The 11,313-nt window shown below is 41.5% G+C and overlaps 1 protein-coding gene across 2 annotated transcripts in view; it reads left to right on the top strand.

Annotated features, from left to right (window-relative positions):
• The window catches only part of ccdc18 (coiled-coil domain containing 18), a 250,198-nt gene that overhangs the window by 25,137 nt on the left and 213,748 nt on the right, over positions 1–11,313 (top strand). The window lies entirely within an intron of this gene.

Raw genomic sequence — 11,313 nt, 5'->3', positions numbered from 1 at the left:
ATACAGGACAGTTCATTTAGGACTGAGATGAGGAGAAATTTCTTCACCATGAATTGTGAACCTGTTGAATTCTCTGCCATATATACTGGTTGAGGCCAAAACTTTGAATATTTTCAAAAAGGCAGGACTTGGATATAATTCTGGGACAGGGGGGTTTGAATTATAAGGAGAGGCTGGATAGGCTGGGACATTTCTCCTTGCAGCATCGGAGGCTGAGGGAAAACCTTACAGAAGTTCATAAAATCATGAGGGGACAGATAAGGTGAATCACCAAAGTTGTTTACCAAGAGTAGGGGAGGCCAAAACTAGAGGGCATAGTTTTAAGGTGATTGGGGAAAGATTGAAAAGGGACCTGTCGGGCAACTTTTTCCACACAAAGGGAGTAAGTTTATGGAATGAGCTGCCAGAGAAAGAGTTAGAGGTGGGTGCATTTACAACATTTAAAAGATATTTGTATAGGTACATGAATAGGAACAGTTTAGAGGGATATAGGCCAAATGCAGGCAAATATGACTAGTTCAGTTTCGGATACCTGATCAGCTTGGACGAGTTGGACTGAAGGGTCTGCGTCTATGCTGTATGACTCTATGATTCCATCGGGATCAAAAAGTACGGGAACAAAGTGGAAACGGGGTATTGAGTTGGACATTCATCCATGATTATACTGAATGATGGAACAGGCTCAAAGGGCCAAATGACCTACTCCTGCTCCTAATCTATGTTACAAACCACGAATATCAGTTAAGTGTCATTTTATCAATAGACTTCTGCTGGCTTTCCGATATGTATATGACAAGTAAGCCTAAATGGCCCCAGTGATAAAGTATTTGAACAACTTATTTGAACACAGTATGACTGCCACTGGACAGATTTTCTGTCCCAGAGGGACACAATTATCTCACAAGAGCTGCTCTATAAGACCCACGTGAAATTTAATTTTTTTTTAAATCAGCCTGTTCACGTGTCATAACACACCTCCAGGTAAGGTGGGACAGGAACCCAGATCTCCTGGCCCACATTACCCATTTTCTTTAAAACCCCTAGGTCCCAGTGGGATGTGTGCATAGGTAATGATTTAATCAGTGCCCCCCAACCTGTAAACACTTAACCCTAATTATACAACTAGCACACATGCCACAGACAGGAAAAAAGCTTTCAAAGAAAGATTAAAAATAGTGCAGTTAGATTTGTGGAAAACTTAAAAATAAAAACTCTCATTTAAGTAGCAATTCATCACATCCTGCAGATGTCACTAGATGTTTCACAATCAAATGTTAACTTTTGAAGTCCAATCACAATAAGGTATTCAACAGCAGTTTGGTTCGAGAAGTTGGGTTACTACCATCTTCCTGAGGGCAATTGGGGATTGCCTTTTCTGGCCTCAGCTAATCTCACAAATTAATTTTAAAACATTTAGCACTGGCTGAGTGGATAAAGCACAGTTCACATTTTGGCAGTGCACAATAGACCCAGTTGACTATAGTATGTGGTGTTAGCTGCTCTCACCTTGGTCAATTTCTTTTCTTTATTCCTAGCAACAGAGACAGGCCCTTTGGCCGGAACTGGTTCCGTGCCGATCAAAATGTCCATCCACGCTAATCCCATTTCCCTGCACTTGGCCCATATCCTTCTAAACCTTTCCTATCCATGTCTTCGTCAAAATGCCTTTTAAATGTTGTTAACCACTTCTGCTGGCTGCTCATTCCATATGCATAGCACCCTCTGTGTAAAAAAGTTGCCCCTCAGGTTCCCATGTATTCTTTCCCCTCTTAGCTTAAACTGATACCCTCTAGTCCTCGATTCCCCAACCCTGAGAAAAAGACTGAGTGCACTCACCCTATCCGTGCCTCTCATGATCTTATACACTTATATAAGATTCCCCCTCAGTCTCCAACGCTCTAAGGAAAAAAAGTCATAGCTTGTCCAACCTCTCCCTATAGCTCAGTCTATTGTGTCCTGGCAACATCCTTGTAAATTTCTTCTGCACTCTTTCCAGTTTAAGAACATCCCTCCTATAGCAAGGTGACCAAAAGTGAACACAATACTCCAAGTGCGGCCTCACCAACGTCATGTACAACTGCATCATAACTTCCGAACTTCTATACTCAATGCCCTGACTGATGAAGGCCAGTGTGCCAAAAGCCGGCTTCACTGCCCTGTCTACCTGTGACTCCACTCTTAGGCAACCTTGCACCTGAACTCCAAGGTCCCTCTCTTCCACTACACTCCTTAGGGCCCTACCATTCACGATGAAACTCCTGCCTTGATTTGACTTTCCAAAATGCAACACCCCAAACTTATCTATATTAAACTCCATTTGCCATTTCTTGGCCCACTTCCTCAGATGATCAAGATCCTGCTGCAACTTCTGATAACCTTCCTCACTGTTCATGATACCACCTATTTCAGTGTCATCGACAATCTTACTAATCATGCCTTGTACATTTTCATCCAAATCATCAATATAGGTAACAAACAGCAATGGGCCCAGCACCGACGCCTGAGGCACACTACTAGTCACAGGCCTCCAGTCAGACAAGCATCCTTCCAGTATTACCCTCTGCTTCCTACCATCAAGCCAGTTGTGTATCTAATTTGCCAGCTCTCCCTGGATTCCATGTGATCTAACCTTCCAGAGCAGCCTACCATGTGGAACCTAATCAAAAGCCTTATAGTCTATCCATATAGACTACGTCTACTGCCCTGCCCTCATCAACCTTCCTGATCACTTCAAAGAACTCTAACAAATTTGTGAGGCATGAGCTCCCATGCACAAAGCCATGCTGACTACTCCTAAACAAATCCTGTCTTTCCAAATGCATGTATATCTTATCCCTCAGAATCTTCTCAAGTAACTTACCTACCACAGATGTTGAGCTTACTGGTCTATAATTCCCAGGTTTTTCTATGCAGCCCTTCTTGAATAAGGGCACAACATTTGCTCCCCTCCAGTCTTCCGGGACTTCACCCATGGCTAACGATGATGCAAATATATCAGACAGGGTCCCCGCAGTTTCCTCCCTAGCCTCTTGCAGGGTTCTTGGATATACCTGGTCAGGACCAGGAGATTTATCCACCTTTGTACATTCTAATACTTCCAACTCCTCCTGTATTGTGATATGGACTGTCCCCAAGATATCGCCACTAACTTCCCCAAGTCTTCATGTCTTTCTCCACATAAACACAGAGGAGATTGGGGTGCGGCACGGTGGCACAGTGTTTAGCACTGCTGCCTCATAGCGTCAGGGATCCTGGTTCAATTCCAGCCTCGGGCGACTGTCTGTGTGGAGTTGGCACATTCTCCCCGTGTCTGCATGGGTTTCCTCTGGGTGCTCCGGTTTCCTCCCACAGTCCAAAGATGTGAAGGTTAGGTGGATTGGCTATGCTAAATTGCCCATAGTGTTCAGGGAGGTGTAGATTAGGTGGGTTATAGGGGGATGGGTCTAGGTGGGATGCTTTGAGGTTCCGTGTGGACTTGTTGGGCCGAAGGGCCTGTTTCCACACTGTAGGGATTCTATGAAACACAGAAGAGATGTATTCATTGAGGACCTCACCCAGCTCTTGCAGTTTCATACATACACGTCCACTTTGGTCCTTGAGGGGTCCTATTCTCTCTCTAGTTATTCTTTTTCCTTTAACATACTTAAAGAATCTCTTTGGATTCACCCTAATCTTCTTCTCAGCCAAAGTTGTGCACACATTACAGTTGATTATTAGTAGTGGGTGGGGAGGTCAGAAATGATGGGGATTCCTGGTCCCTTTTTTTCTTGAAAGACACACCCTGCTCTAGATTGTGGATATTTTTAATCAATTTATGTGTTGTGAACCCAGGCTTTCCGGCTCAGGGATAGAGATGCTACCACTGTGCACAAGAGCCCTTGTCACAAACCAATCAACCCACCATTCTCCCACTCTGGATGACTGCCAGAATTCCAACCCAGGTCCCCAGAACATTACTTAATTCTCTGGATTAATAGTCTGGGGATAGCACCACCAGGCCATCTCCACCCAATCTGCTCCACTTTGTATTTTTTTCTGAATTAAAATGTGTTATGATACATTTCCAGAACAGGTGGATCTTGAAACTACGCCTCCTGGCTAAAAGATTAGGATGTTACCACTATCCCACAAGAGCCCTGTTCCAGATTTCTGTGCTTTTTTGTCTGTGTGGAGTTTGCACATTCTCCCTACGTCTGCGCGGGTTTCCTCTGGGTGCTTTGGTTTCATCCCACAGTCCAAAGATGTGCAAGTGAGGTGGATTTGCCATACTAAATTGCCCATAGTGTCCAGGGGTGTGCAGGCTAGGTGGATTAGCCATGGGAAATGCTAATTGGGTAGGGCCTGGGTCTGGGTCGGATGCTCTTTGGAGGGTCAGTGTAGATTTAATCGGCCAAATGGCCTCCTTCTACAACATAGGGATTCCATGATTTATGTACAGCAATCTAATTATCTACGGCAAAGTCTCAAACTGTAAATGAATGACCAGGTAAACCAATTTTGTTTCAGGGAAGAATATTGACCAGGACAACAAAAGAATTGTGTTTCATTTTAACTAGTGGAAGTGTACCATTCACATGAACAAGTCAATGAATCTTCACTTAATGTCTCATTTGAAGTTACACACATCCAACAATGCTAGGATCCTTCACTACTATGTTCTTGAGCCTTGAATTTGTAACTATACTTTAATAACTATTCATGGATTGAAAGGATCAACAGAGATAAACTGTTACAGATAGAAAAAAGCAGCAATAACTCTGTCTGGAATACACTATTAAAGGACAAGGACAAACTTATATAGGAATTGAAAGCAATTAGCCATGTCTGGGAATACAGAAACTCAAAATTACATGAACAATACTGTTTTGACATCTGCTTTATAACTGGCTGCTTTATTGTCACAAGGTCAACTGATTGCCAGAATTTAAGCAGTTAGTCACAGGAAAGCTGTGTCTTCAACAGATAGTTAAAGCCAAATGTAACACGGAACAAGGAAGTTACTCCTGATAAGGGAGCAAGCTGCTGTCTCAAGGATTGCAAAAAAGTAACCAAATTTTGGATGAAAGAAATCTAAACATTCATCAATAAAATCACATCATAGGTCTGAAGGATGAAAATCTGTATATGAATCCAACACCAGAACCCTTTACTAGCAGAACTTTGAAGAACAAACTGCACAAGGATCGAACCTTAGACACTTTCACAGACAGATGTTATTGGTTAGAATCTTGACTATTACCAATTAATGGTGGAATTTAGCCAAGTTGAGTTGAGAGGCTTAACTTGGTCTTATTTTGGTTGTTACACACAATAAAGTTTAAATCACTGTTTCTTGATTGCCTGTGAGATTTCTTAATAAGTAGCCAAATTAATGGTAACTTGTGGTGACTTACCCACAACATTCCTCCAGAACATCGACTCTGCTGTAACTGACGGAATGTTGAGGGCAGAACCAAAACATGTGAAATCTGAAAAAAAGTGAAGCTCTACTCTGCAAATTACCTGAGAGCTTTCTCTTGAGCCTCTACTTCTGCCTCCAAACCCAAGATATCTTCATTTAGCTGAGAAATATGGAGTGCCTTTTCATTAATAGATGGTTCAAGATGACAAAACTGCAAGGTAAAACATTAAAGAAAATTGGGGTTCATTGTTGGCACATATGGATACAACTAAATAATTTGAACACTTGCACTGCCTACTCTTGAAAATTTTTCTCCTATCTCAAAAAGTATGCTTTTCCAATATAATTTCCCGAATAAATGGGCAGTCAACATAATCACAGTTCTGTTTTAAAGCTACCAGATTAATAATTTAAACTAATTCTGAAAACTCCACAGACATCCTGAAAAACAAATCCAATCTTCGAGACATTCCCGATGACCAGTGAGTATTGAACTAGGGGTCCCAGTCTAAGGATAATGGGGAGGCCATGTGGGACTGACATGAGGAGAATTTTTTTTTCACCCCAAGATTGGTGAGCATGTGAAATTCTCTGCAACAGAAAGGAGTTGAGATCAAAACATTTAATGTTTCAAAAAGAAGTTAAATACAGTTCTTAGGGCAAAATGGATCAAAGAGTATAGGGAGAAAACAGCCCTGTCATCTCTGCAAAGTCCTCCTTACTAATATCCAGGAGCTAGTGTGAAAATTGGGAAAACCATCTCTCAGACTAGTCAAGCAACAGCCTGACATAGCCACAATCATAGAATCGCACTGTTTGGGCTGCCCTGGCTGAAGGTGATCTAAAAATGGGTAACATAACATGACGGAGATGTGTTTTTGCTGCATCAGTAGCTTGTTTAATTTAGTAATAAAGTATATCATAAGTCAGGACAATTGTAGCTTAGTAGACAGAAAACATCCAAGGTAATAAGATTAAGGTAGTACATAAAAAGGGCTTATTGCAAACTGCAGCTGCAGTTGTTCATACAGACACAGCTGGTTAAAAACATCCTTGAGAATGCTGATAGAAGAATTCCACATCTAGCTGATTTAAGGTCCGAGATCCACCACAAACAGATAAACAGAGTTATAGATTTTGAAATATAAACTCTCTTAAAAAAATTAAAAAGATTCCACTAAATAACTCTAGACAGACTAGCTCAGACAGTAAGAAAAGGCCCCCACACTGTTTACAGGGAGGACTGAATTATAGGTGCCGAAGTCAGCAGTATTAGAATGTGTTTGAATAAGATGCACTGCAAAAGGCCCAGAGACAGAGATATGGGTATGTGGTAAACATCATGAGATCATGGAAGGCTGAGGGTTGTCCGTAAAGCTGCCCATCACTGACCATGCAATCACATGATTAACCTGATTGGATGTGTACGTGATCAATTAGTAAAATGGTTTGTAATAGCCAAAGGCGAGCTGAAAACAAATGTATAAATGTTTATGTTTTTCCATTGTTCAGCGAAGAAGTTTCTGAACCACCAGAGGTTTCCTCCCACTAATGTAACTTCAACAAACTCTTTGATGATGGAAGTGGACTATGGGTATCAAATGATTATTTAGTCATTTTGCCCCAACAACCTTACAATGCCACAGACAACACCATCAACATCCCTGATTATGTCTTGTCCCACCAGCAGGACACTCTCAGCAGAGGTGGTGGCACAGTGGTGTACAGTCAGGGAGGAGTTGCTCTCGAAGTCCTTAACTGGTAGCTGGTTCTTAAGAAAGGTGACTGGACTCGAAACGTTAACTCTGCTTCCTCTCCATAGATGCTGCCAGACCTGCTGAGTTTCTCCAGCAATTTCTGTTTTGCTTCAATGTGATTTGGACAAGTTGAGTGAGTGAGCAAATGCATGGCGGATGAATTATGATGGTGATAAATGTGAAGTTATCCACATTGGTAGCAAAAACAGGAATGCAGATTATTATCCAAACAGCGGCAAAAAATGGGCAACGGGAGGTGCAACGAGATCTGGGAGTCCTTGTTCACCAGTCGCAAAAAGTAAGCATGCAGGTGCAGCGGGAAGTGAAGTCAAACTTACAATGGCCTTCATAGGAAGAGGATTAGAGTACAGGAGCAGGGGATGTCTTCCTGCTATTGTGCAGGGCTTTGACAGAAAACGCCTGGAGTTTGCATACAATTTTGGTCTCCCTCTTGGAGAAAGAATTGTTCTGGCAATGGAGGGAGTGCAACAAAGGTTACCAGATTGATTCCTGAGATGGCAGGACTGACAAAGACCTTTAAGTTGTGCTTTGAAAAACACGAAGGGTTTGGTAGATTTTATCATATGTTTCATACTATTAACAACATGGCCAATCTTTGAGGTTTATGTATGTTCAAGAAAAATTCTGGATAACCTTTGCTTTTGGATTTTGGGCTTCCATATTTGAGAGGTGTACATAAAATATGGAACTATTTCAAGTATAATTCAATATTCCATCTAATTTCCCAACTAATTTGCTTCTCCTCCTCCATTAAGCCATCAACTGCAGCATCTGTAATGCAATCTTTATCGCTATATAAATAAAGATTTTTGAGATTATCTGAATATGAACCTATTTGTTATGTACGTAATGGACTTACATCTGGAATACTCACTTTAACTTTTGACTGAGTCAGCTCCACTTGTATACTTTCAATCTCACGTACCAAACTGTGATTCTGGGACACCAAACGGGCATTGTCCTCTCTCAGTGTACTGAGCTTTTTCCATAGTTGTTCATTTTCTTGCTCAACTGCAGATGTGCCTGGTGTCTGGGACGTCTAAAAATGCAATACATGATGAAATGTGACATTATTCACGATTTTCTCCCCACCATCCACCCTACCCTGAAGACAATCACTTGTGATGGAGTAAAGTTCTTCAATACCTCACCCAAGCATGAGAAACGTCATGCTTTAAAACAAATGGCAAGTACCGGCAGAATGGAATCATGAACCGCGTGTAAGAAAATTGCAGCATTCTAAGATTTCTGTCTACAATCGCATTACCATTTTTGTAACTTTACCAAAAGATTCTTATGGCTAGGTCCTAAACAAACATTAATGTTTCAACAGTATCACATCAGAGAACTGTTTTTTGTCCTAATTCTTAAAAGAGAATACATGCCAGTTTGCAGATATTGTTCAGAAATGCCTGAATTACAATGTCCTACTGGTACCATAACTAAAATCAGCTAATACATTCAGATTCAGAGGAAACTTGCAACTTCTTATCTGCATGACAGAGTACTAAATCAGTCTAAGTACTCAAAGGCATCAGAGAACTGCACAAAGAAATCTTTACTGCCTAAAGTAAACAAAAGGGAAGAATTTCCTGGCATTTCATTTTGCACGGACAGTATACATTTAATTCAAATAGTAGTTTGGCAGCATACACTGAGGGAGAGGACAGAAGAGGGAGAAGGGAAGAGTGGGAGAGAAGGAAGCAAGAGAGGAGAAAGTGAGAATGAAAGAGAAAAAGAAAACAAAGCTCTCAACAGTTAAAAACATTAACAATTCACTGTTGTAGATTTAAGATTATCCAAGAAACAAAGGTCATTCAGATGCTAAAAATTTACCCTGCCTCCAAAACTGCTGGTTGGACTTATGTTGCTGAAAACACATTTCTGTGGTGGCATTCTTTCAGCAGTAGCACCATGACGATTATTCGTTGCAGGAACCATTGGATCGGATTGAAAGAGCTCTTCCGTGGTCAAAGCGGGGGAATAACCCTGCTGAGAACAGTCATCAGACTGGTCACTTAAACGGACACTGAGAGAAAAATGAAAACCATCCTAAGTTTAATTGTACATTAAAGTTTGAAATAAAATAACTTATTTATATAGCACTGAAATAGGGAACGGTAGTTTCACTTCTACACCATGTTAAAAGACATTTTCGTGTCATTGCAATTGGCAAAGAAAGGACAAATTATAACATCATAACATTCCAAAAAGTTTCAAAAGAGGAGCGTTAGGAAGATGGTGAAGACAATAATACTAGCACAGTGATACTGCGACTTGCATTATGGAGGTAGAATAACAAAAAAGTTTGGTAGAAGGCACAGTCAAGGATATAAAACTCTAGCACATTGATGGGCAGTAGGCTCCAGGGCAGAGACCACTCGCTGTCTAAAAAATGGTATTCCTCACATGGCTCTTTGGTGCCAGGATAGGGGACATCACAGAGTGGGTGCTGGGGTTAACATACAAGCAAGATTCACAATGACAGTTACAGAAAGACCCATCTGTTCCCCCTATCTATGGCATTTCCTATAACAAATGCATTTATACTCCATGTTGTTAACTCCTGTGCAGTGCCATGGTCTGAACTGCACTTCTTCAAGGCATCATTACTCCCATCTGTCAACTACCTACTCTCTTGAATTTTTACTGCAAATACTTGAACATATGGTCTAGGAAATATGACTCCAACTGCCTCTCAAGTTCTGGAACATTGCTTTTTTTTACACTCAACGTGTGGTTCCATGGGAATGTTTGTTACTTATTAACTGTCTGCTACCATTCATAACTGGATGTGGCTTCACAGCAGAGTTTCAATCTCATGTTAGTTGTGGAATTGTAGCATGCACAGTCTTCTGTTGTAACTGCACAGATTTGCAATTCACCTTAGATATGCTTCCCTTGCTCCCTTGCGCTCCTCACTAAACCAAGTTTGGTCCTCTGCCTAATTTTTAAAATTTGTTCACAGGGTGTGGATGCTGTTGACTAGGACAGCACTTAATATCTATTCCTAATTGCCCGTGAGAAGGTAGTAGGGAGCCATCTCATTCAACTGCTGCAGTCTATGGGGAAGTAGGGATTCCTACAGTGCTGTTAGGGGATTTCCATCAACAGTGATATAGTTCCAATCAGGATAGAACAGTAGGTTCGGTTGCAAACGTTTTGTCACCCTGCTAGGTAACATCGTCAGTGCGCCTCCGGCAAAGCGTGGGTGTTCTGTCCCGCTTGTTATTTATATGCCTCAGTGTGCTGGGGTCTTTGGTAACACTTCTGGTTCTGTTTCTCAGTGGTGGACAACACTACCCACGCCATCCACTCATCCCAAGAATTCCTCAACATCATCAAGGACGCCCAGATAGAAGAGGACGAGATGATGATATCCTTCGACAAAACAGCACTATTTACGCCCATAAACATTGATCTAGCCAAAGAGACAATTGCCACGCTACTGGACGAATCAAGTGGGCAGCCACCCCAGGACACCAACAACATCAGTAAGGACACCACCATGAAACTATTAGATCTGTGCCTCACAACCCACTTCACCTTCAATAACAGCATATACAAACAAAGCAACGGAACACCAGTGGGATCCCCAATATCAGGACTGATTGCAGAAGCAGTAATGCAAAGGTTAGAATGGACAGCGCTCCCCACTATATAACCCGAACTTTGGGTCTGATATGTAGATGACACCTTCATGATTATTAAATGCACAAAACTAGAGGAAACCCACCAACATATAAACAAAATCCTCATCGGGATAAAATTCACAAAAGAAGAAGAGAACAACAACCAGCTACCCTTCCTGGACATAATGGTAGAATGCAAAAACAATGGGGAACTCCAGACTAGTGTATATAGAAAGACACACACATGGACCAGATACTCAATTACACTTGCAACCACCCCAACACCCACAAACGGAGCTGCATCAAGACACTATTTAAACGAGCCACAACATATTGCAGCAACCCAGAACTATGCAAAGCAGAACAGGAACACCTTTATGGAGTCTTCAAAAAGTACGGATACCCAAAAAGCACAATCTGCCGTTACCTCCAAGACAGACCACAACAGGAAGACACAACACAAGACTCACTAATCACCTACCATACATCAAGGATATTTCAA

Source organism: Rhincodon typus, chromosome 10, assembly GCF_021869965.1.
Source record: "Rhincodon typus isolate 14 chromosome 10, sRhiTyp1.1, whole genome shotgun sequence".
Classification (NCBI taxonomy): Eukaryota; Metazoa; Chordata; class Chondrichthyes; order Orectolobiformes; family Rhincodontidae; genus Rhincodon; species Rhincodon typus.
The sequence above is the reverse complement of the archived record's forward strand: the minus strand, read 5'-3'. Positions and strand labels throughout refer to the sequence as shown.